Source organism: Coptis chinensis, chromosome 8 (assembly GCF_015680905.1).
Source record: "Coptis chinensis isolate HL-2020 chromosome 8, ASM1568090v1, whole genome shotgun sequence".
NCBI lineage: Eukaryota > Viridiplantae > Streptophyta > Magnoliopsida > Ranunculales > Ranunculaceae > Coptis > Coptis chinensis.
The window spans coordinates 88,398,213-88,425,860 of record NC_141463.1 but is presented as its reverse complement, the minus strand read 5'-3'; the positions used below and the strand labels follow the sequence as shown (position 1 = coordinate 88,425,860).

At 33.8% G+C, this 27,648-nt stretch overlaps 1 pseudogene; it reads right to left on the bottom strand.

The window, feature by feature from the left end:
• Positions 1-16,202: 16,202 nt before the first annotated feature.
• LOC147483989 (S-formylglutathione hydrolase pseudogene) lies at positions 16,203-17,244 on the bottom strand (annotated as a pseudogene).
• Between the last annotated feature and the right edge of the window lie 10,404 nt (positions 17,245-27,648).

Below are 27,648 nucleotides of genomic sequence, written 5' to 3'. Positions count from 1 at the left end.
CCATAGATTTAATTTGGTTCAATTCTTCAATACTTTATGGTGTAACTTTGGTTTCCTAAGAAATTTCCAAAAAGAATATATAAATAAATAACTCAAACACCATTTTATTGTGAAGAAGTTATTTAAAATCTTTTGAAATCTTAGGAGTGTTTGGATCCTATTTATTTATTGCTAAAAAAATGTTTATTAGTGAAAAAATATTTTTTGAAAAAATAAATGCGTTTGGTCTATTGTTTTTTAAAAAATAGTTTTTCATCCAAAAAACATTTTTTGGTTCCAAAAACATTTTTTGGTTCCAAAAACTCGTTTTATGATAATTAGGTAAAACTTGTTTTTCAAGTTAAAAAAATATTTTTCTTTGAGAGAAACACTTTGGGCGCTCAAGGCAAATGAACTGCCATGATTTAGACTTTAGTATTTTATGCTGCGATATGCCGAAATATGTCGAGAAATATAGTGCGAAATCTAGTTTGATAAAATAGCTTTTAAGAAAAATCACAAACAAACATGTTTATTCAAAAACTGTTTTTAGAATAAATATATTTTTTTTCATAAAAATGTTTTTTAAGAAAAAATGATTTTTTGAAAAAATGAGACCCAAACACCCACTTATACTACATCAGTTAAAATTTCAAGTTTATGCCAAGGTCTAAGGTGTTGTGGATCATTGCGGACTATAATTGATTCATTCCATTGGCCGGTGGATGATGGAATTGGAATTAACTTTCTTTTAAATTTTAAGAAACTTGATTTATGTTATTTTGCGTGAAGTTTTTTGTCGCATGTAAATGTATTATGTTCATATATATATATATAGGGGTAGGTTCCGTTTACAACACTTTTTATATAACGTTTTAATATATATATAAAAGGGATCTGTTGCAGTGCACCCTTTTGCAGTGCCCCAAAATCGTTGGTAAAGGACATCAATTGCCACGTCTTCCAGTGTCGCAAAGCGTTTTGGCATGGCCTTAATTGTGAGAGCGCTTATGGCATGGCAAATGGTCTCATTATATTTTTTGAAAAGAAGAATAAATATATTTTTTGAGGAAATTAACCTTATGCAACGCTGTTGCCGCTGCTACAATAGAAGTAATTAATTAGTAGCAACGCATTGTCCGTAGGCAACAAGTTTTTCAATTCATACAGCAGATGCCTTGTTATACCCTTGTAGCGATGACAACTTTTCATTTTGGCAACCAAATTTTTTGGCGGACCTATTTTTATTCTTGGCTCAAACTACAAAAATATCAAACTAGAAAACCCAAAAGTTAAAGTTTTGCAAGCCTATTCTCCTTCCGAGCCGACCCATTTTCCTTCTTCACTTAAAGTTTCGCAAGACTTAGTCCTCCTTCCTCCCCTTTTCTCTCTCTCTCTCTCTCCAGCCACCCCATTTTCTTTTCGTTTCTTTAATTAAAGTTTTGCAAGCCTTACTCCTCTTTCCTCCACCACCACAAAACTATGGTACGCTCTTTGTTTCTCTCTCTATTAAAGTTTAAGTCTTTAATTTCAGTTTTGCTTTTGGGTTAATCCTCCACTACCACCCCCAAAGCTTTGACTTTGGGGTTTTGGGGCTTAACTAGTTTTGGGTCAATATGTGTTTTAGGTCTTTAGTTGTTGGATTTTGGCTTGACTAGTATTGGTTTGGCCTAGCATCGATGTGATTAGTTCTTTGCATTGATTCCTATTTGCACCGATTCAAGTAAGTTTGTAAGTTTTATTCCATTGATTTGGAATTGAAGACTATGGTATGATAATGTTTTCTCTAAAACATGCTTCAGGTCCTCAAATCACCACTACGCAGCAAGGAAATAGGTCACAATTCATGTTTCAATATTGGTTCTTCTGAAAAATGTTATAGCGGCTTCAAGGATCGAGGCTTGGGTGTCGGCATATGTATGTCATGTACTAAGAGGACAACTATTACTAGCGTTGCATGGAGCCATTTATAAATCCTTTGGATAAATCTGTGTGGAAGAAAGGTTCTTTCTTTGTTCCTCTAGGTTTTTAAATCAATTAGTTTTGATCCCTTGCTTTTAATTTCATTGTTGACACTTACTTATACATTTGCTGGTGACTGAAATCAATTACACACCCACACATATAATTGATGGACGGTTTCGTGTATTGACGACTCCTTTTTAAGGCTAAGAAGTTTTAAATATTGTATACACACACACACACACACACACATATATATAATTGATGGACTCTTTCTTTGCTATTTTATCGGATGTTCATAAGAGGTGGTCAAAAGTTTCTATGGGTTGATTCAAATTGATACATGGTTTGCATATTCCTGGTCTGGAACAAAGTTGCTTTGTAAGTTGCCTCCATTGACCATTCCATTCTACTGCAGTCTTTTTTGGTTCTAAGACTTATTGTAGTCTCTATGCTTGACTTGTTGCAGCCTAGTGAACAAGTAGCAGGCTTGAACAAGCAACATGAGAATAAGATCTAGTTGTCTCTAACGCCATAGGGGTATGACTTTTGTATATTTTTAGAAGGAAAATGGGTTGTGAAGATGGGTTCTAATACATGCGCATAGTCACACTCATGAGAGTCTATGTTAGCTGGGCTTGCTCCTCTGCTGGATCTAGTTCAGAGTAGCCTAGTTCTTTTCTTGCTTCTGGTCGTAGTGCAGTAAGAAACTAGCTAGCGGCAGAATAGCTTTACCAAATCCGAAACGATACAAAGACCTCTTCGTACTATTTTGAAAACGGACTAACCTTCACGAGCGGGATCACGTCCTCCATTACGGATAGAAAATATTGCGGTCAGGAGTTACCCCGATAGATATTCTATGGACGATATCATGTTTAGAAACACAATTAAAATTTTGTTTCTCATTAGAACATGAAAAATACTGCAGCATTGATTTTCATTTGTGTTTTTAACTTATGTAGCAGTAAGATCTAGTGCAGTTGGTTGTCCTTTCTACTGTAGATTGTCTTGTAGATTTCTTCTTGTATCTTTTGGTCAACAACTATGCATTGCATGCTACAATGTGGAGATTTTATGCCTAGTCCACTAGTATGTACTGTGCATGATCTACAATATCTTTTCTGAGGAGATTAGTGTATACTACAAATGTAATGGCCTTAAAGTAATGATCCATAGGACATCTGTGTTTCTATGTGAGGTACTTGTGTTTTAGTCATTGCTTGCTTACTTGTTTCAAGATGGTAGTCTGACACAATTATGAATAAATATTATTAATATGTACATCTTATAAATTTTTCAATCCAAAGCATTGATGAACATAGCAGGCAAATTACAATCTCTAGCGTGCTTCGTGTTCTCATTGTTTATTTCTCTTACCCGTAATTTTGTTTTGTTCAATTCAAACTCTATTGATTATTGATTATTGTCTGTTTTCTTTCTTTCTTTCTTTCTTTCTTCTTATAAGTTTTTCATACTATAAAAGGCTGGGAATTTTAACAAGGGAGGGGTTCTAGGGACATATCTTATCTTAACACGTAAACAAACTCAAAATCGTTAGGACATTTATAAGTTTTGGATTAGGCTAATATTTTGTAGATATGATTTCCTAACTATTCTAAATATTTTCACAAATAATAAAAATAATAAAAAATTTCTAAACTTGCCAAATATAGTATCCAAAATGGTGAAAATGAACGATCTACAATTAGCTAAATTTTATAAATTGTTAACTACATTTGGAAAGTTTGGAGTTTTTTGAGTTTTTTTTATTATTTGTGGCAATGTTTAGAATAGTTAGGAAATCATATCTACAAAAAAATTAGCCTAATCCAAAACTTATAAATGCCCTAACGATTTTGAGTTTGTTTACGTGTTAAGATAAAATATGTCCCTAGAACTCCTCCCTTTTAACAATTGTTGCAAGTTGTAGTAGGCTTTACTTCCTAGGTCCATACAATTAACTTGGAAAAAATATTTTCACATTTAATGCTTACTTGAATGCATTTTTTACTTTGTTAATGTTTCAGATAGATAAGTTTACTTATACGTCTTTTTCTTAATTTGATTTTTGTACCAGATTGACTGATCACTTGCCAGTAGACTAACGAAGAAACTTACGTTGATGGATCTTATTCAAACGACAATCTACAGATATTTGGGAATTTTGCTAAAAATCTAGTTTTGACGATTATGTAATACGATGTATTGGCAAACAGTAATTGTGTGGATGTTTCAAATATTTTTTGTAATGGATGATGTTAATGAATAAATTATATTTTGTTACGACTCAATGTGCATTGAAATGGGGTTATTATTATCTACATAAATTGAATTGGGATAATTTTGCAAATTCATATTAATCAAAATATTTTGTATAATTCAGGTGCTGACCATTGAAAGAAGCAAGACATTTCAAACTGGTTTAAACAATTAGCAACACATCTAGTGTAGCAATTAGGTAATTTATAGCGACGCTGAAAAGTGCAGCTAAAAAGTTAACTTATAGCAACGCCAAATGGTGCAATTTAACATCCATCTTATTGCAACGCCAAAAAGTGCTGCCAAAAGTAGTTTTTAGCGACGCAAGTCATTGCAAATAGTTTAAAACCCAATTAAATTGTGAAAAATGAAATAGTGACGCACATATACTATTAGCAATGAAATGTGGTGGCATCACATTTAGCTTTAGTGACCTACTTTTTTGTAGCACCTTTGCGACGCCATGTTTGGCGTTGCAATTGATCAGTTGCGACACTTTTGGAACTTTTAGTGATGGGCCGGGTATGGCGTTGCAAATGAGCTTGTCTATTGTAGTGATATATATATACTAGCATTGAGCATGTGTTACACACGTGGGCCAGAGAGACAAAACCAATATTAAAACTGAAAAAGACAAAAAAAAAAAAATAAATAACAAAAAAACAAAGCAGAAAGAAACAAAAAGTGCGGACACCATGACAACTTATCCGGCTGGCTCGGCAAAGCCTCTTTATATATATATATATATATATATATATATATATATATATATATATCGGTTTGGCTATAGTGACACTCTTAGGGTGACATCCCTATCTTACACCTCTCCTGAACCGTCGGATTACATCATGATCTTAAACAACCTAAAGGCTAAAAACCTTTGGCCCAATACAAAAACAAGTGGGGGTATATCGGTCATTTTGTACCAAAATCGAAAATCCAAAATTTTGGTCGACTTCTTCTCCAATAACCCCTTCTTTCTCTCCAGCAAACCTGATCTCCACTTAAACAAACCTGATCTCCACTTACTAGTTAGCTCAAAACGTTTCTTCTCAAAGCCAAAATTAGATCGACTTTTTCTCCAGCAAACCTGATCGAAAATTTGAAGAACCGATTTATTTATCAAAATTTTTAGGGATTAATGGAAACAAGAGAAGTAACTCTTAATTATCACAAAACAATAGAAACAAGATAAGTAACTCTTAATATTATTAACTCAAACCAAAACTGAAAACCCTAATACAGACTACCAGCCTTTATATAGGCAAAATAACCTAATTACCACAAAACTCAAAATTTTCCAAAAATGGAAAGTTTTGGGATAACCAAATAAAACTACTAATCAAAATAGAACTAACCCAACTGACCAAATAAAAAACGGACTCTCCTATCAAAAGATATAGCAAAAACAAAACTTTCCTAAAACGGCAAAAATGTGATTTTGAAGACCTAAACGATGGATTTAGGGCCCAAGAGGGTGGTGCCCACTGTGGGTTATGCTTATTTTGATGTTTCCAATCAAATATGGCCGCCTCCATGTCTTTCCGACTTTGTTGCCCGCTTTTCCAGTTCATTGACATATGCCAAGTTCATTGACATATGCATCATATGCCAAGTTCATTGACATATGCATCATATGCCAAGTTCATTGACATATGCAATGACAAACTGTACTGTATCAACTATGAACACTGAATGTTCATAGTCCAACAAGAGTATGAACATTCAATGTTCATAGTCCACTAGGAGTATGAACACTGAATGTTCATGGGTTAATTCCCCTTGTTTGAGAGTATGAGCATTCTGTGTTCATAGTCCACTAGGAGTATGAACACTGAATGTTCATAGTTCACTATGTAGTATGGAGGACAATAGAGTAGCATTGAAGATAAGATAAGAGGTGAAGATAAGATAAGGGACTATTTTGAGAGTGAATAGATAAGGGAGAGAGTCATTCTTGAGTGGTATTCCATCTCCTTGTCTCTACCATTAACCCAACATAATATTGTTCAATACAACATCAAGCAAGACTAACATGACCCTGTCTAAAATTCAAAAGGCAAAACTAAAAAACGAAAAGCGCAAATTCTCACTAAAACCCAATTCCATCACTCGAGAGAGAGCTCTCTTGATGCCATTAATGACCACCTGGGCTATAGTGACAGCAGTCAACCAATGACCAAACCCCACCGAAACCGCTCAGTTTTAATCCCCAACAAAAACCCAACATTATGGTATAACCAAAACTCGATTTCTCCACTCCTCACAAATCACGATTTGACTCTATAACTACCTTTCACTCTCTCTCTCTCTCGAGTTGCAATTAAGGTATGCTGAGCAGAAATCATACCTTAATTGCAACTCGAGAGAGAGAGAGTGAAAGGCAGTAATGGAGTCAAATTGCCGACTTCATGTTTATTAAAAACAATGAATTGGTCTTGAGGCCCATTTTCGAGTAAAAATCACTCTTAAAACCAGCGTTTTTTTTAATCACTCTCAATGATATTTTTCGGATTCGGATGAAAATAACCCTGAAAACTAATTTTCGAGGGAAAATAACCAGTAAGGACAAATAGCCCGGATTTGAAATAAATGTTTTTCGATTTTACCTTTTCTGTCATTTTGCTATGAACAATGAGTGTTCGTACCTTATGTTGATGTATGAACAATGATTGTTCATACTCAAATAGGTGAACATACCTCATACAATATATTAATATATGAACAATCCTCAACATGAGGTATGAACAATCATTATTCATACTCCGATATGTTGTAAACGACCCACCCCCATCCTACCACATCAATACTGTCCCCATTTAGTCACTGCAGACATCCGACAGTGTTCGGACTCTAGATAATAGCTTTCCAGGAGGTCACCCATCCTTGGACTACTCCTGCCTGAGCACGCTTAACTGTGGAATTCTCACCAATCCTACAGCCAAATGATCCAGAAAAAGCCTCGATGTTAGGATTTGGTGGATCAATTACTTATAGTTAGGATCTTTGGACAGCTACTTAAGTGGGATCACACCATAGTGCAACCGTCGCCCATACCCAGGCTAGGCGCCTTTCCATCATACCCTTCCTCGGGCCACGCCCAGGGGTATCACATATGTGTTATTACTGATCATGCATTATGTTGATATATGAACAGTGATTGTTCATACCCCAAATAAGTATAAACAATGAGTGTTCACAGCTCATATTAAGGTTTGAACAACCCAAATAGGTATGTATGAACAATAATTGTTCATAACTTATGTTGAGGTATAAACAGTGATTGTTTATATTATATACATCGGGTTGTTTCGGTTGGACCAGGCCGTTTATTATTTCGTGTCAAGAGTATACTTGACTTTTCATCTACCCGAGTTGTTCTTAATTTCGTGTCAAGGGTATACTTGACCTTTCATCTATCCGGTCGTTGTGAGTGATTACAAAAAAAGTTGGTTCATAGAGTTACTTTTTCCCTCGATATGTTCTGGAGAGTCACTCTTTGTATTAAAAATGTCTTGTCATGATTTTGATAAGGGTGAAAAGGTTGGTACCTGATAAGCACCCAAAAGTATAGTTTAAACCCCTTAATAGTATTATATTTAGGCCAATTATGTTTATAATAAATAAGAATTAGTATTGTTTACGTGTTTTTGTGTATTTCAAGTCTTGAAGCTGTTTATGTACTTAAAGATGCCATTTTGCGTGGAAAACGAGTCAAGATGATTGCTAGAAAAGTTCTATGTTTAAAGCCCAAGAATCAAGAAGAAAAATCATTTTCAAGCCCAATCAAAGCTGGAAAGTTAAAGTCAATTCAGGTAGAAAAAGAACATAAAAGTCAACAGAACTTCAAATTGGCGTATCTTTGGACTTAGGCCTACTTTATGTCAAGACGACCAGATCGTAATAAGCTTTCCAATGAACCCAGCTTTGCCCCAATCAAAGCTATAAAAGTAGATGAAACGAGCATTAAAGTAATTTCCAACAGAATTGGCCCTTTTAGACTTAACCATTTCAGAGGCCCAAATTCCCCCTTTTTGGCCCATGCATGAAAATGTAACCCTAACCCTCTCATATATAAAGAGGGTTAAGGCTAAAAAAAACTTTGCTACTCCCCTCTTTAGTTTAGTTGTAATTTAGGGTTCTCTCTATCTCCCTCTTTAGTTTAGTTAGGTTTAGGTTTAGTTAGAATAATTTAGTTTGTAGCCACCATTAATTCCCATCAATAAAAAGCTTAGTTCTTTAATTTTAATTATTGTTTTTTCAATTATGTCTCTATTTAATTGTTTAGTTAGTATGATTCCAATGATACAAAGTTAAACCTCCATTAGAGGAGGTTTATGAAACCATGTGAGGATGATTAACCACTAGTTTAGTATTATTTGCAATAAGAACGTCAAGTTCTTTGTTATGAGTGTCTAGAGATAGAGCTCATAACAGAGAACAAGAGTTTAGAGCCACCACCAAAGAGATTTGTGGTGGAGCTGAACTCTCATGCTAGTGAAACCTCGATCCGAGAGGACTTGGTGTTCACTAGGGATTAAAACAAGCGATTCGATACTAACTAATAGTCAATCGAATTATGTGGCGGATTAAACCCCTTCTAATATCTTTCCTCATAATTTAATTCACTGTTTATCTACTATTTTCACATCATATTACTCTCACTAGTAAAAGCACAAGTCCAATCTAAATTTGCATTCAAGTAGTGTACGTACGGCTAGAGTGCTACGAACACGACTACTCCTCCCTCTATCACATGATTTAGAGAGTTTCATATCTTGATAAGTATTGTTTCTAGATCTTCATATCAAATGTTCATCTATCTATCATAATTATTTACCATATCAATGGCGCCACTTGCCATCTAGTTCGTTTACATTATGCATGTTTAGGCAGAAAACTGTTTTTACTATTTAAGAAAAAACACTGTAATTCACTGTTCGCAATTTCTCCAAATTTTTCTGCTACTGTTCTAGAGCATACGAGTTGTGTACCAATTTATGTATATCGTTGGTGTGTAATCCAATATACATAACATCTCTCTGTATGCATCATTGGAGTTTGATCCAGTGTATACATGTACACCGTTGGAGTGTGATCCAGTGTGCATACCACACATCGTTGGTGTTTTATCCTATGTGATGGTAGAGAGCTTGTATACAACATTAGTGTGTGAACCAGTGTATACTTGCATATTGTTGGTGTGTGAGCCAGTGTGCATGCCTCACATTGTAGGTGTTTGATCTTATGTGATGGTGGACATAGTGTAGGTCGTTGATGATATGAATCAGCCTATACATTTTATATATTCATTTTCGAACATGTGGTGTTCGTGAGACACTGAGAGAAATGTTGATATATTTTTAAACACCAAGATGGTGGATGAAACATATGAGTTTTTAAACGAATAGTTTTGACAGGGAAGATCGTTGAAAAGGAAATTATTATATGTATATTTATTGTTAAATGCCTTGGATTAGTTGGGAAATACTAAGAGTGGAACTAACTGCCTCGGTGTGAGAGGAACTACCGTGCCTTCTTAGTATGATTTAACTCGAAGAATATGAGTTTTGCTAAATTGAGAAATAATGAGTTTACTTAAGTGTTGGCAATTGAAGAAACTAATTACGTTTATTCTTCTGAGTTGTGTATGCTAGCGTATACACGTATTTATTGGGTTCTATACGTATATGGACACACTTTCAAAGTATGTGATTTGCATATTAGTATGCCTATCTATATGATATTGTATATGTGTATTCCTTTTAAGGTGTGTATACTTGCGTATACACGTATGTCTCATTTCTGATATTGGTTTACTATGATCATTGGGTGCAAGCTGTAAATGATGTGTTTAATTTAATCTCCCTGCTGACATGCTCTACATTATTACTTAAAGTTTAGTTGTTGGGATATAATATGTTAACTTTATACTCTATAAAGATTTATTGTTTGACGTATTGTTTGTTTGGTTAATTTACACTCTACCTTGAATCTCGGGACGAGGTCCTTTTAAGGTGTGTATATTATAACACCTCGTGTTTTTCTTTTACTTTTCCTAGTACCATAATAATAATAATAGATAAAACAAAAATAGGATAGATATTAGTTAAGGATAGGAAACCCCGTAGGTAAAAAGATAAATCTTCATCCTTGTTTTCGGGGGGTTTTCAAAACAAAAAGGAGTTCACACGTAGAGTTTATTTTTTTTCACAGAGAAGAAAAAATATAAAGAGTTTTTCAAATAGAGGAGAGGAGAGGAGAGATTTCTTGTTGGAGATTTACTGATAGCTGATATCAGCGGATAGCAGGAGCGTATCACGAGTGAGTAGATGTTTTATGGATTTTCATAAAAAATTTCTTTTTACTGTTGATTTCACGATGCTGACAATGGTCTGTGCTCATACTGTGTTTTGTTTCAGTTTTAGTACTGTATTCAATTTAATGTTAAGTGTGTGTATATCTCGTTTATGGATTGAAGAGTAAACTTTGTCTCCAGAAAACCTGCCCCGATCCATTGAAACAAAACGAGTAAATAAATTGATTAATGGTTACTGTAAATGTCGTGGTCGAAATAGGTAATTATATGTGCATTTTTTTATTTGAATTGATTGTGATTGTTTGGTTTATGGGTGATGTCGGGTGTAGAATCGGTGGTTGGGTGAACTGTGATGGTTGAATGTTGGTTTGGTTGTGTAATGGAGGTTGGCAGAGGGGTTGTTGAAGCTTTGAAACAGGTTGTTAATGGCGGCGCAAGGAAATCACCCAGTAGATTATGTGAACTTTTGTTGATTTGGTTTTTGATTGCTGCTTGAATGATGATTGATGTCTGGGGAGTAAAGGTTTGATGGTTGGGTTGATGTATATGGTTTGGGGTGCTATTGGGAGCTTTGGAAGGGCATTAATGGCGGTCAAGATCTAGATTTGGGAGTGATCTCGACAGTGGATAAAAGGGAGTGGCGTGTGTATTAAAGATGGTTGGTTTTTTATGGGGAGTCAAACCGATGTGATGAGGAAGGGAGGAGAGGTGGTTGGAAATCGAGCTGATGTGGTGGAGGCGATGACTGCGATTTGGATCCAGTGCTCCCCATCTCACCAGTGAAATTATATTTCGGTTGGGTTTGGGGCTTGGGCCTTAGATTGTTTTGTTTGGGCCAATTCATTTCTTTAGTTCTTTGGGCCGGTTTCAGTTTATTTCTTTGGCCCGGTTTTCATTTTTGTGGGCTGGTTTTATAAATCCAAGTGGGTCAGGTTATAAATCTATGGGCTTAAGTTTAGATTGGGCTTGGGAAAGGCTAAAGGCTTTGGGCCTTAGTCTTTGGGTTTTGGTTAGAGGGAGTTTAGGACTGGTTGACTTTGACTGTTGACTAGGGTTGACTTTGACCAGTTGACCAAGTTTGACCTTTGACTTGGCTAAGATTAGGTCTATTATAATAGGTCTAGGGCTATTAGCGTGTTTGGCTTTAGGTTAAGACTTTATATATATACGTGTGTAGGTGTATTAACTACTATGTGATATTTCAGTCTTTTATGATATACGACGCTATGACACTTAGACATCGATATATTAATAACGCGTAAACAATAATACAAAAAACAAGATACTCCTCCGTTCTCTGAAATAATATATGCAATAAAGTTCAATAATGTGTAAACAAATTTACCACACCCTTTTAGAACTCTCCACGCCTCAAGTTTTGGAAATGAGATTTTATTACTGCAGATGTCATGTGATAAGTGGGCATTTATTAAATGTGTCATAAATAGCACGTTAGCGTTATAACTGGATGGGTATTCATTAACTGTGCCATGAATGACCCGGGCATTCATTTGAATATGGCGGGAATGACCTAAGGTACATAGGTACTAAAGGGTTGGTGTATATGAAAAGTAATCGATTATTAATAAGAGAAATTGATTTGATTGTGTGGGTGTGCTTGGACTTGCATTTGAATACTTATAGGATATCTACATATGTTATTTAGAATTTCTAACTTCCGTTTACAAGAGGGTAGGACTTAATAATATTTTGTGCAGGGACACTGTCCTACCCTTACACAGAAGTGGATATCGGTAAGATTTAATTCAATTACTAAGTTATTAAGGTGAGTTATTATAATGAGTTAATAGAATGGAAGTCTTGCTTGGGAAGAAACTATGCCGGTTGAAATGACGGAACTACCTGTCTTCCAAGCTAAGAATGATGAAGTTATGGGTACATATAAAGTGTGGTTTGGATAATTAAAGTCTGGAAATGTTTTTATGTTGTTAGTCTACTCATACCAGCAAATTCTATTTTGCTGACCTATGTTTGCTTTGTTTTGGCAACGTGGGTGTGTTCTTGGGAACATAGGTGGAAGGAAGTGGAACCACGACATTTGATTTGGATTCTTTCCTGGAGCAGTTCGTTAGTTCTTTCATTAGGTCCAATTCTTTTTGGAAGTATGTAATAACGTAGTTTCATTTTCATATGACATGAGAATACGATGTTGGAGACTTTCTTTCTTAGAATTTGTTTTGATGATTTTTGGACGGAAGATAGTCTTTTAATAAAGTGATGGTTGAGAAATTTTGGGGATATTTTGTTGTTAAGTTGATTCTTTATGATGTGGGTTTTCCCATCGGTTTTGGCATGAGTTGTATCCACCCCGTCATAGCCTGAGTTTTTAGACAATTGAACATTGTGAGGTTTGACATAGTGAGGTTTGAGATATTTATATTTCAAATATTCACTTTGTAATTGTTTAGAAATTCGGGTCGTGACAAACATTGTTCGGTTTTCTCCGGATTGTTAAACCTATATGCAACCATGGTTTCAGATTTTTATCAAAGTATTCAATCCAATCAATATATGGACATAAGAGGATGTAGATATTTTACTTGCTCAATTTTTTGCAAACATGACACCATGTTGCCATGGGTAACCAACTTATGTTAGCCATCTTTGCCCCGCACTATTGACATCAATTAGAGAACAATAATAACATACACAAATGAAAATTTTAATTGGAAGTACGTATTTCCACTTGTTACTTACCACCAGTGCTTTATAGGAAGCTCTACAGTAGGTATGGGCCTCCCTCATAGCTTTGGCACCTTGATCGACAGTACTCTTTACATCAGCTGGTTTAGGAATTCATTTAGGGTCTCATGATCAAAGGCCGAAATATTCCTTTGACACAATCTGTACATAGCAATATCTTGAGTGATTATTGCTTCTACCCCGAGGACATTTAATTTGTGTTTTCAGATGTGAACTTCATGAAGTTCATCAACCAATCATTTAGAAGCCAAAAAATCGTTCCAAAAATTATATAAAAACCATTATCAGCAAATGAGCTGAATAAGTTCATACACCATGTATGTTAGAAATTACTACACTGAGTTGCATGTGAATCGAATAAAGCACATGAAAGTAATCAAATATAGTGCAAATTACAACTGAGAATCTAAAGTTGATTAATTTAATAACAGTGAACAATATTAGAGCACTTTTGAGCATTATCAGCAAATGCAAAAAGTTAAAGCCCTAGATATTGGATGTGGATGATAAGGTTATGGTCAGATCAAAAGTGTGTTCAACAGTTGATTAAAACCAAATGACTACATTGGCATAGACATGTTGCTACTATCGGCATGGAAAAGCCACCTAGTTATAAAAGTAATAAAATGGGCGGCAGAAACTTATAGTAAACCAATTCGCAAGAACAAAAGAAGCTTCACATAAACCTGAAACTAATTCCAAGTGTCTGAATTCTCCTCTAAAACTGGCCTCTTGATATGCTACCACTCCTGTGTATACAAAGAAACTGATATCAATTGGAGTAAAATTTATAGTATAAGAGGGTTTTCTACTTGTTAGTGGTGAGCTTGAGTGATCATGGATTATAGATAAGACATGACCTTCAGGACAAACTTTTATTTAAATTTCAAATTAAAAAAAGTCACAACTGAGAACCCACTAAATGTGGTGCCTCATCTAAATAAAAATAACAATAAAATAAATTAGTGTACACCTCAAGATCAATATTAATGTATAAGAACCATTTTCACCAAAAAAATTCGTAGGCCAATAAACCCTGTATACATAAATGACAAAAATGTCTACCAGCATTCAAAGTTTGATTAACAAAAGAATCCTTTAAAAGATATACATACATCAGCAAAGTTAGCATGTCAGGTATGCATTTGAGCATCTTTGCGTGCTCAGTATCATTCGTTTTTCAATCATAGTCATACATAAAGCTTAGAAAGTATCCAACGAATACAATAGGAGAGTGAAAAGCTCATAAAGTATCCAACGAATACAAAGCTAATTTGATGAACTCCAAGCAACAAAACATGGGATATTCATTTCCAAAAAATAAAACAAAAATATCGATTAAATGTTAGGCATGAAACAATGAATACTCAAAAGTTCATACATCACAGGTACATTTTAAAAACAAAACTAAAACCGAGATTGAAAAGTAGATACCCAAGTTAATTAAGGACGCCGAATCATGTTGGATATGAGAAGACCCCTACCCCTACGAATATGAAATAGATAATAACCTAACAAAAAATAAACACAAAGTAATTAAATAGATCTTACAAAGAGATTGAGTGGTTAAATAGATCAAGGGGAAAATGAAAAATCAAAGAGATTGAGTTATAAGAGAAAAGAGGTAACCTGTTTGATAAAGCAATGAAATTACTCAAATTAGATCACATGTTCAACCCCAAATTACTCCATCCGAAGCTCTAAAGAGAAAATAACCTATATATATATATATATATATATATATATATATATATATATAGAGAGAGAGAGAGAGAGAGAGAGAGAGAGAGAGAGAGAGAGAGAGAGAGAGAGAGAGAGCATTATAGGCACATTTTCAACATACAAATGAATTAAGGTTTTTTGTGGAGATGATCTCCCCACCATGAAGATCATTCTCACATTTTTTTTTTAATATTTGGATATGTCTAACCATGCAAAAATTAGTGTTCATTTTTGAACTTTTCATCTAATGGTCTAAATTTTTTGTGAGCATGTTCTAAGATTAGACTTCTTTGAATGAGTTGAATTTTTGTGAGCATGTTCTCCATGGTGGAGAGATCACTGTAGCAACATTCGAGCCACATTGTAAATGAATCAAAACAAAATCGTGGACTTAAAAGTTGAATTAAATGCTGAATTTTTGTAAATATTCAAGGCCGATCTTAGAAATACATACTTATTTTAACTTAAAATAAGTATGTAAGTAAAACTTTACTTAGAAAATGAATTCAAATGTAATTTTTTGTGGATATGACATATTCACCATAAAGATCATCTCCACAAAATTTCTAACCTAGATAAAAATTGATGTCATTTTTAAGAAGAAATCTAACGGTCCAGAAATGTTGAGTTTTTGTAATCATATTTTATCTAAGTTAGAGGTTTCCAAATGAGCTAAAATTTTGTGGAGATGACCTTAATGGTGAATATATCATATCCACAAAATATTACGTTTGAATTCATTGTCTAGATGAAGTTTTACTTACGTACTTACTTTTAACTTAAAGTAAATATGTACTTCTAAGATCGGCCCTGATTATATAGTATGGTGATATATATATCGGGGTGGCTACATCGACATACTATTCTAACATACTATCTTGACATACCCAGCCAACCGTCAGATCTTGCATAATCTAACGTCCAAATATACTTCTAAAAAACCAAGCAAATAAAAGAAAATAGGCCACAAAAAACGGGGTTAAATATATAATTTTCTTTTAGAAAAAAAGATAAACCCTTTCTTCTTCTTGATTCACATTGTTTTTTCACAAAAAAAACACTCGGTCTTTCTTATTCACGATTTTTTTTTCTCCGCCGAAAACAAGAGAAAGAACGATTAATGTGAAGGAAACCAATCAATTGTTTTTTTTAAACATGAATGATTCAATAATTTTGCAGACGAATATATAAACAATCTATGTTACTAGCAAGAAGACCAACAACCACGTCTCATGATTTTTAACATACCGAACAAAACATCTAAATACTCCCAAATCATGCAACAAACTCTAGGAAGCTTAGTTACAATAAAGGGAGGAAAGACAACTATTAGTCTTTTACATTCACAATAAACCTAAGAAGTCTCCTCTCTCCAGCTACATATTGGAGGTTGAGAGTTCCAGAGCTTGAGCGTGATGGCGGATATGATCATCGATGAATGTCGTAATGAAGTAGTAGGAGTGATCATATCCGGGCTGTACACACAAGAGGAGAGGCACCCCTGCACTTCGGCATGCCTCCTCAAACTTGTGGGGTAGCAGCTGATTCTTTAAGAAACCATCAGCCTCCCCCTGATCAATCAGGATAGTAGCTGAAAGATTGTTGTACTTGGAAATCAAGCAAGTGGCATCATATTCCTCCCAGTCAGATTCATTGCCACCTAAATAGTTTGAGAAAGTCTTCTGACCCCATGGACACTTTATTGGATTAGAAATTGGTGCAAAGGCAGAAACACACTTCTACTTGTCAAGGTTTTTTAGGTATTAGATTGTCAAAGCACCATGGCCACCCATTGAATGACCAGAAATAGATGCACATGATGTATCAAGCTGCACAAAATTCTCAGATAAAACTTTTGGCAATTCCTTAACGACATAGTTATACATGCGCCAGTTCTTCCACTTCTCTTGTGTAGCATTGAGATAAAATCCAGCACCTACTCCAAAGTCCCAGCTGTCTGCCTCTCCTTCCACATTAAGGCTTCTGGGAGATGTATCAGGAGCAACTAGTGCAACACCCTCGCTGGAAGCAACACGCTGGGCTCCAGATTTCTGAATGAAATTCTCGTCTATGTACGTGAGACCTGAGAGCCAATAAAGTACAGGGAACTTGTGGGAAGGAGAAAGGGAAGGAGGGAAGTAAATGGAGAATGTCATGGAGCAACCCAAAACAGGACTATAATGTTTATATCTTTTGTTATAACCTTCAAACATCTTTGAACTACTAATCTCATTTAATTTTTGATCCTCCATCTCTTTCTTTAACTGATCTAAAACAAGAGAAACAATGGTTATCGAAAGTAAAAAAGAAGGAAATGGGAAAAATCAAAATGTTTGTTTTCTCATTTTTTTTTAGTAGTAGTGACTACCAGAAAATATCAGTGCCCTCTCTTGAGTCCTGACGAATATTTTCGGCAGTTATCGCTATGAGTGGCGCTACTTTGTGAAACTGGTTATGAGCCAAAGACGAATATTCAGAAAGCTCCCTTATGAGCCAAAGAAGAATATCATGTGATTTCTTTGTCTGAAGAGTGCCACTAACAACCCAAGTGTTCGCTACAATTAAAGCTTACACTATTGGATTTTGAAATTGGATGACTGTGTCATCTATTATAATAAAACAAAATAGATAGACAAAAGGTGGTGGGGATCTTTTCGAGATCTGAGTTAGATGTGTTTGGGGATTTGCATAGCCTTTATTAATGAGAGGATTTTTTAATACAAATTCAATACATACATTCGTTTAATCAAATTTTCAATTAATTTAAAATTAATGGGCTAATACAAATTCAATACATGCATTGGTTTAATCAAATTTTCAATTAATAAAAAATTAATGGGCTAAAACGTAAGCATTGGAAATTAAACAATCTATTAATACATTGTGTTCAATGCAAACATGCATTGGCTACATTAAAAATGTTTGTATGTAACGCTCTATTAAAAGTTGTTAAGTTATAAAAATAATTGGGCTCCAGACGTGGGATTAAATAAATGCAGTGCTAATTTGACACCCTGTTTTAGGTTACTCCCCCCCTTTGTATTTCTAAAGAGTAAAGAATGTGACTTTCAAGCAATTAATCCCCATAAAAGCATGCATATACGTTCACTCTACGTCCTTAAACCAAATCGTTTCTCTTCCTAATGAAATGGTTACATTAATGCAATATCATAATGGAACTTTATAGTCCAAATTCCCAAACGTCGTCACATACAATTAAACTTTGCAGGTCGGAGGTCTCCTTCTCGTCGCATCGCAGGTATGTCTATTTTGTTTTTCCTTTCTCCTTCATTAAAGTATAATATTTATTGAAGAAATAATGTTTTTAAGCTTATGTAATTGATAAAATATTCAAATGTATCATTAGAGTTTCCCTTGGATTAAATCACATCTTCAGTTTCTAATTTGAGGTCAATCTGTTCTACCACCATAGACGGAATGACAGCTTCAGTTTCCCTCTTTCCTCTATTTACGTGTTTTAATTTTGTAGGGTACATGCATACTAGTTCTTTTGCGAATTACATTATATATACATATGCATTCTTTTAAGAAATGCCAGTTATAAATTTCTAACTTGAGTTTCAATGTTGTGTACATTATTTTCAAATTGGTGTTTGAACGAGTGTTCTTTTTCTGTTTGTCTTCTCTTCTCAGGCCTTTTTGGTTGATAACTCTGGCATCACCAATCACAAATTGTTGCTCTCCCTCCCTTCTCCGTCTCTACATTTGAGGAGGGCAGTGTAATGAGCCATACATACAAACACAGAACCTTGGTTGATAAACTCTTACATCGTGAGTTTATCAACTACCCCAACTTTGTTTTGTAGTGCAGGTTTCACTTAACAGGTTAGTGCTTCTCTCTTAACCAAAAAAACTAATATCTAACTTACTAGAAATTAGAACTTTTTTTGTGTTTGTCTGATATTATTTATCTTTATTGATGTTTGCATCATTTGATTGCATTGTTGTAGAAATCATCTCCTCTTAGGGATCTTTGTTCAAGGAATCAAATGAATAAGTAACAGTGCGTATGACAATACGTGGTAACGAACTTTTTCTTTTCCTTATATGTTTTATGATCAGAATCATCCTAATTGTTTAAGAAATAAAATCCAATAGTTGTGTTAAAACGTCTAGGATTATATATTTCGCATTACGAGCGAGATTGATTATTAAATGGTATGGCATATGCTATTTGTGTTTTTATCCTATGTTTCTCTTTTGATAATAATTTCACAATGAAAAATATGTTGCATTGGCAATATCCAATGGTTCTTTGTAGCAAATGGACTGCTTCAATTATTTTTCCAAGCTAAGACGCCCATTATTTTCGAACATGCATTGATGCATGAATTAAGCATCTATGGAATATAAGTTCACACAAAATAGAATAAAAATAAATAATGTTATGGCTATCATTATACAGAATATTGTTGTCAACTATTTTTTAGTTTCTTTTTAGTGCATTGGTTGGCTTTGCTCATGGTGTAGTGGCGCAAAGAAAGTTTTAACCATGTAATTGTATGTTCCAATATTATACTACAATATTGGATTTTTTTTTCCAATCAATAATTACTTTTTGGTGCACTTATTATGGTGTAATTGTTTTGTAAGAAAAATATATTTGCATTCACTCATCTTTCCCTTTTATTACTGTTGTTGCCAAGAATATAAATGAAATCCAGGTGCGCTTCTTAGTTTTGTCTGGAATTGGATATCCCATTCATTGGTTCAAATAAAAAGAACAACAAAAAAAAAAAAAAAAAAAAAACAAAAACAAAAAGCAAATGAAATTTGCCACCCACTATTGTTAGCTGCTTCATTTGCACAGTGTAGATGATATATGTAATTGAAGTTGCATGCTAGAGGCATTGCTCACATGATGGTTATTGAGTTTGATATGGAAGTTGTAGTAGGTAACTCTGTATAATCTAACGACAAGCTAAGTAGCTATTCAAGTTTTGTTTTGGTTTTAAAATGGTTTTGGGTTTTTTTTTTTAATTTTTAGAATTTATATTCCCAGTGCCCCTTAAATCATATTTCCCTGATAAAGGTAGGAATCGAACCTATTGATAGCTATTCAAGTTTTGTTACAATTTCAATCTATTGTTTTTTGTTTAAGCGGTGAAGGTATTAAAGGTGATTTTTTCAACAAAATGTAGGAACTATGCATGGAGGAGGATAAATTTTGGATACTAGGCCTCCCACGATCAATCAACTGATGAATTAGAGGTTAGCCTTTACTTACTTTATACATATTAATCATAGGTGTGCCCAAAAATAGTATATATGATCAAACAAGCTTCCTGGTGATGTCATCTTTTACGTCATAAGTTTACCATTTGATGATAAGTGCTACATCCATATAAGTATATGCCAAAAAAACAACACCACACCTCTCTCTTCCCCCTCTTTTTGTTATGTGGTTTTTGTTTACCAGCGCATAGGTGGTCTGAGTTTACATGACCGACTATTTGTGGCCCCTATGGTCAGCTCACATGAATATCTTATTAAAATGTTTTCGTAACAGGTCGAATGGTGGGAAGGAGATTTGAACATCTTTACCAGTTTTCGCTTCACTTCGATTTTTTTTTTTTACATTAATTGATAATTTTGATGGCGAACTTCTTCTAAAAATTAATATCAGTTGATAACCTTACACCTTCCATACGAAATGCATGTAGGCGGGGTGACTTTATTTCTAGAAATATCCTTGCACGTACCTTCGTTGAAAGAACTAAATTTTTTGTTGTGATATGGGTATGGTTTTTTTGACATACTCTTAAGCCTTTTGAGTTGCTCAATTATTCATTTTACAAGCCAGATACAACACCCCACCCCACCCATATATATAATAAAAACAATACTAATAATGCATTCAAAAGAATAAAAATAAAATAAAAGCGAGTCTAATGGTTAGTTTTTTTCATCAAAATGTATGCAATTTGAAGGGATGGATTCTTATTACATGTTTTTATTTTATTTTCATCTTTTTCCATCAAAATATACGGGATTCGGTATTTTATTTGTGTGTCTGGATTAAGTAACACCTTAGTTCTTTACATGTTGCTTGAAACTTATATAGTGTCGTATTCAACTTTGGTAATCCATTGGAAGGTTTACCAACTATTTAGAAGTGGCTACGGATCAACCTTTACAATGAAGTGGCCATGTATCAATTGTATTTGTTTGTAATACAATGATAGGATGTCCATCTTTCGTTGTGTCACACAAACCAGTTACAATGTAGCAATCAATTACATTTAATGTGTTGTAATCAACATTCGGAGTCTCTATTAGATTGGCTTTTCCAACTGTATAATATAGCCAATTATTGTGTTCATCCTTGAAGAATTTTGTTACTTCAAAAAAATATTCATATTAACAACATTTAAGCAAGGGTGGTTGAATACATTGTATAAAAGTGGCACACTAAAGAAGCTCCAGTATCAGTGCATGGTATTGGTGAGAAACAAATGAATTTCACTATATTTAATACTATTTGTTTTTCTACCACAAATGCAAAACAAAACTCAAAGATCTCTCTCTCTCCTAATCACTTGGTTGGTATTTTGTCTCTACACAGTGTGCATTTTTTGTTTGGTCATTTGCTGAGAAGTGAATTGTGAATTGTGAATTGTGAATTGGGGTTCATTTGATTTAGTTTGTTTCCTTGAATTCTAAATCCAAGATACATCACCACTTTCAAAGGTAACCTCTGTCCTCTTACTTTCAAGGAAATCTTTGATTTCCTTAAGGTTTCTAAAAACTAATGGAATTGGAATATGCAATTCAAGTTAATGTTATGCTTGAATTATTATTTTATTTCTATGTGTGCAGGAAAGCCATTTAATGCTTAAGATGTTGCAATACTTTCAGGCTTTCTGCAAATATGATGTGTTTGTGTGTGTGATGAATGCCCAAGTAAAGGATGTTGCTATTGAAGATTACTTGAAGGTTTGAAGCCAACAGACGTGCAAGCGACAAGCATTATGGACATGCAGGCCGGTTAAGGGTGAGCTGAAGAACATTAAGCTAGGAAATGGTTGGTGTCAAGCAACCACAAGCTTTTATGGACAGTTGAAACATCAAGTGAAGATGCAAACTATTGCAAGACGTCAAACTGGTGAAATTTGATTCGTCATACCAATGATTCCAATCATTCTCTATTTCCATTTTTCGACTATTATTTCTTATTTTCTTACATTGTTTGTCACATTGGTATTTTTATTTATTCACATATAGATAGATGAACGCCGCTAAACTCCACTAGAATGCTATGTAGATCCCCATTTTATGCTGATTAATTGTGTATTTGTGAGTATTCCATTCTCTGATTATTATCACAAGAATACAGGTTACTCCACCTAAACTACAAAGACAATGTCTTAGTCTTACTAACATCATTGTTTTCTACTAGCTTCAAATCACATTTGATTGTTTCATGTAACCATTGATGAACTCTTTTGAAGTTTTACACAGTGAATTTGGGTTGCTTTTTACTTTGTCCCATCTATTTGTGTTTTGTTTTGCTAAATGTACTAAATTTGTGGCTAAGGTTAAATGGCTAGACCGATGCATTATCACTTTTCCAAATAGTAAATGACTAAAAAAATATTGAAAGGGGAGTCTCGAGATCTTCTCATGCTTTTCTTTTCTTTAGCAGTGCAACTATTTTGCTAACTTCACCGCATTCATAGAATGTTAGTACTCGAGGTCCGATGGGTATGGGGGTGTGGCTCATAATTATTTCGAAAGGTAATTATGTTATCAAATCAGCTACGCAGAAGCACATGTATTTACTAGTGGTACCGATTCAAAATAAAATGTCTACAAATTCCCATGTATGCCACACATGAAAATATTATAGTGTACCAAAATTAATGTAACAAACATGCACCTAATATCAAACTGTGCCGTAGGCACGGGTAATACCTAGTCCTTAAATATGTTAACGAGCTTTTGAAAACAGGAAGAAAACAAATGGTGTTTTGGATGAGGTAAGCACACACAATATATTTTTGTACGTTAGTATAATCCATCTTTCATGAAGTTATCATATCTTCATCTAGAAATATAATATGGTCATCATGTCAGGATTAAACTTTGCTTGTTATAATCATCGAAAATAAAAAATGAATACCAAGCAAAAGTTTAAAAAAAACCCCTTAAATTAGGTTCTTTGCGCACCAGTTCGAGTGAGAGAGAAGTAGAGAACTAGAGCGAACTCTTTTTATCTAGCGAACTCTTTGTGTCTTGCTCTTGCTCTTGGTAGGAAAAAGGAAAGTGGATGAAGAAGAATGTGAAAAGCCACGTAAGTTATTATTTTTGTGAAAAATATGAAATGTCAGTTTTGTCCCTCTTTTTTACTTGTCTGGTTTGTTAATTAGAAACAAAGATCTGGACGTTAGATTATGCAAGATCTGATGGTTGGCTGAGTATGTCAAGATAGTATGTTTGAATAGTATGTCGACGTAGCTGCCCGTATATATATATATATATATATATATATATATATATATATATATATATATATATATATATATATATATATATATATATATATATATCGATCGATCCTTATTTTGTTAGTCACTTTTTGACATTGAATTCTTAAACCCGATCACTTTGATTATTTTTGTATATATATATATATATATATATATACAAAAAATAATCAAAGTGATCGGGTTTAAGAATTCAATGTGAAAAAAGTGACTAACAAAATAAGGATCGATCGAACTATCACATGTTTTAGTCAAGTGCTCTAGCTTTGGAGCGGCGGGGAAGAGGAAAGGGGGATAGCAAAATGATGTTTTAGGTTTGAGGAGAGAATATTAAGATCCGAAGGACTGTCATCTGTTTTAGTAAAGCAGCATACTCCCTAACAACACTACATACTGCCATGTCACAACTTATGAAATGCAATGGTAGCTGTCGGATCGGACCCTATGGGCCCCACACCATCTTTTTTTATTAGATAGATTGATTGGGTATTTGGTTATACCTATCCTTCATTCCCTCCCCACTGGAGCATTTTTTCAACTTAATTCCATTTTTAAATGTAATATTTACAAAAAAAAAAAAAAAAAAAAAAAAAAGGAACAAACAATTCCTCTTCGATCAATGGACGACGTGCAAGACAAAATGAATGACTTCATTAAAAAAAAAAGTCAACAACCCTTTATCCTTTTCCTAAGATTGAGTAATCCCAAGATTAGAGTAACCATTGTTAACGTTGCTGGCCGGTGGTGTTAATTGAGTTGTTGGAATGTGTTTGGTTTAATTATAAGAAGAAAATGGGGAGATATGGGCTATGTTTTCATATGTGCCAACATAATAAGAATGTCTTTGATTAAAACATTTCGTGCTTGAAGAAATTCTCTTGAGAATGATATGAAACACAATCTTGAAGACTAATTCTTGAGCGGGGGAGATGAAGATGAAATTTTGAGCGGAGAAGGAGATGAAACCAAAATTGGTTCTAGCCAGTTTTCTTGGTTTCTTTTGGTCTGGGCTATTTAGAGTGGGTGGTGTACTAGATCGTGTGTAGTGCCCAACACAATTGCAGACCCCAATTTGGGTGGGGGTTTGCCCAACACAAAATGGCATCTGTCAATAACAGGACCCACTAACATTTGATGTCATGCTTCAATTTGGCAATTGCAGGGGAAATGTGAGTTCAAATGCATTATTGGTGGTGCCTATAGTGATTTACTGATGTACCCATTTTGATTTGAATACATGTGATTACTCATGTTTAAGAATTTGAGGAATTTCGACAAATCAAAACTCAAAACCCACAATTTTGATCGTATCTTCTGAGATATTTAGGTAGATTTTGGTAAGGTGTTACCATATGATTCATAGATTTCTTGTTAATTATTCTTTGCATTTAGTTTAATGCATTTGCATCCAATTTCCAGCTAATTGTTCTTCGAGCTCAGTTCAATGCATTTGCATCCAGTTACCGATTTCCTGTTAATCATTTTTTGAGATTAGTTTAATACATTTGCATTTAGTTTCCGATTTCTCGTTTATTATTCGATGAGGTTGCATTTGCATCTATTTTTTGATTTCCCGTTAATTAATGTTTGAGGTTAGTTCAATGAATTTGCATCCAGTTTTCAATTTTTCCGTTAATTATTTCTTGAGGTTAGTTCAATGCATTTGCATCCAATTTAGTTTTGGAAATTAGTTTACTATAGTTGCATCCGGTTTCCGATTTTCTGTTAATTATTTTTAAAGATTAGTTTCACGCATTTGCATCCTGTTTCCAATTTATAGTTATTTTTTTTAGGTTAGTTCAATACAGTTGCATCAAGTTTCCAATTTCCCATTAATTTAAACTATGAGGGTCAGTTCAATGCATTTGCATCCAGTTTCCGATTTCCTGACAATTATTTTTTGGTGTTAGTTCGATGTATTTACATCCAAGTTTTGATTTCCCGTTAATTATTCTTTGATGTTAGTTTAATGCAGTTGTATCAATATTCCGATTGTCCATTAATTAATTTTTAAGATTAGTTTAATGCTTGCATGTGCATCCAATTTTCGATTTCCCATTAAATATTATTTGAGGTTAGTTCGATACATTTGCATCTAGTTTTCTGTTTCTCGTTAATTGTTCTTTGACGTTAGTTTCATGCAGTATTATATATTTTTTTAAATATTTGTCATTATTGGGTTTTTTTTTTTTCCATTTGCTATTATATATTTTGTGATGTTATTTTTTGTATAATTTAATTTTCCATATGTAACTTGTTTTGATTTGGTTTGGTATATAATTTATTTAAGCCCAACGTCCACTTTAACTAAATTAATAGTTATATAATTTATTTAAGCCAACGTCCGTTTTAACTGAATCTCGTTATTCCGTTAAAATTGGAAATTATAAAATTATAAAATTAATTAGAATATGTCGTAATTATTGTGGCCTGTGGTTTTTAAAATCCTTAACTATGACTAAATGTCTAAATCCCACAGTGGATGACACCTCAAATTGATCCAACTTTATTTGTTAGGGACATATATATAGTGCATATAATACAATTTTATTTGTTTTGGGTGTACACTATTACTTATTTTATAATTAGTTTACTTTTTTTCTCTTTTTTCCCAATCACATGTGTGGTTAACAAATGTATAAAGTAAATGTTCAAGCAACTCAATTCATTTTTTCCTTTGTTCTTTCATAGTTTCATTATCATTTTCTAGAAAGAAACTTTGTTATGTTAAATTTCACCTGAGATTAGTGTGGAAACTATTCTTTGTGGCGTAAGGGTTTTAGGAAAATCGTTTTTAGTTGAAAATATTATTTTTTGGAATTTAGTTTTTATTTTTTTTATTTTTTATTTTATTTTTCATAATTAGTTATATTGTTTATGAAAAGTTGGAGACTTTGTGAAACTCTAGATGAGATTGTTTCTTTATTTATATCCTACTTTTTCATAATTAGTAATAGAGTTTAGAAAAAATTGAAGTCTCTGTGAGTGCTCCAAAAAATAGATTGGTGAGGGTATAAATGTAATATATATCTAAGGATTTGGAATTCATTTTTTTTTGTAATTAGTATTAGAGTTTATAAAAAGTTGGAGACTTTGTGAAGCCTTGAAAAATAGAGGCCAAGAGGGAGCTATAATATACTAGCCATACAGCCCAACCAGTGGCCGGGCCTGCTATTTCAAAACCCATTATGTTTGGCCTGTTAATTTTTAGAGTTTTAATTTTGGTTGATGTGCTTAATGCATAAGCCCATTTGTATAGTGAACACGTGGTAACATTTTCACCATTTGTTTTATTCGACAGAATAACAAATCTACCTGCCGATGGCTAGGCTTGCTATACATTTCTTGTTAAATTAGTAATAATTAGTAACAAATAATAACACACCATCATTAACGCCAAGTGTAAACATTTATCTATTTAATTATTTTTATAACGCTCGCCCGTGTCTGGTTCTATACCCATCCATATGCAAACATAATTTTCAATGAAAATAACAATAATAACATAATTCTATAATGTATGGTAACAATAATAACACTTCACTACTAATGATATGGTAAGTATAGTACTCTTGGACTCTAGAGTCTAGATCATTACATATTAATTAGTAGGCCAACACTCTAAGCTTGAAGTGGGTTGCTGACAGCCACTTAACAACTTCGAATTCTCATTCTCAACTGAAGATCCACATTCATACATAGCTTCATTTGCTCACCAGCTTCAAAATTTCCAATTCGCTACGTCAAGAACTTGCAAACCTAAAAAATCCATTAATTGGAAGTCTGAAACTGTCATAGATTTAGATTGTAGAAACTAAGATGTCAGCTAGTGGAGAAATGACCACTAGGAAACAATGGAAAATGACCTACATTTATGTCATTCGCAAGAAAAAGAATATCTTGCATATTGAGTCCCATACTCTCTTATCTACTCCGGTTCAACTCTGGGAGCTCCGGTAGAGAAGCCTTAATACCATCAATATATTATCTTGTGAGATCTATTTTTGGAAGGCCTGGTTCCAGAAAACATCAATAATCAGCCAAGCCTTCTTTCTTCCTCATCGTAACATTTTTCTGAACAATACGTACACCATAATTGATTGAGAAATAAGTAGTCATTAGTATTAAAGATGCGAGAGTAGGTTCATGCAATGTCACTTTACCAAGGAAAAA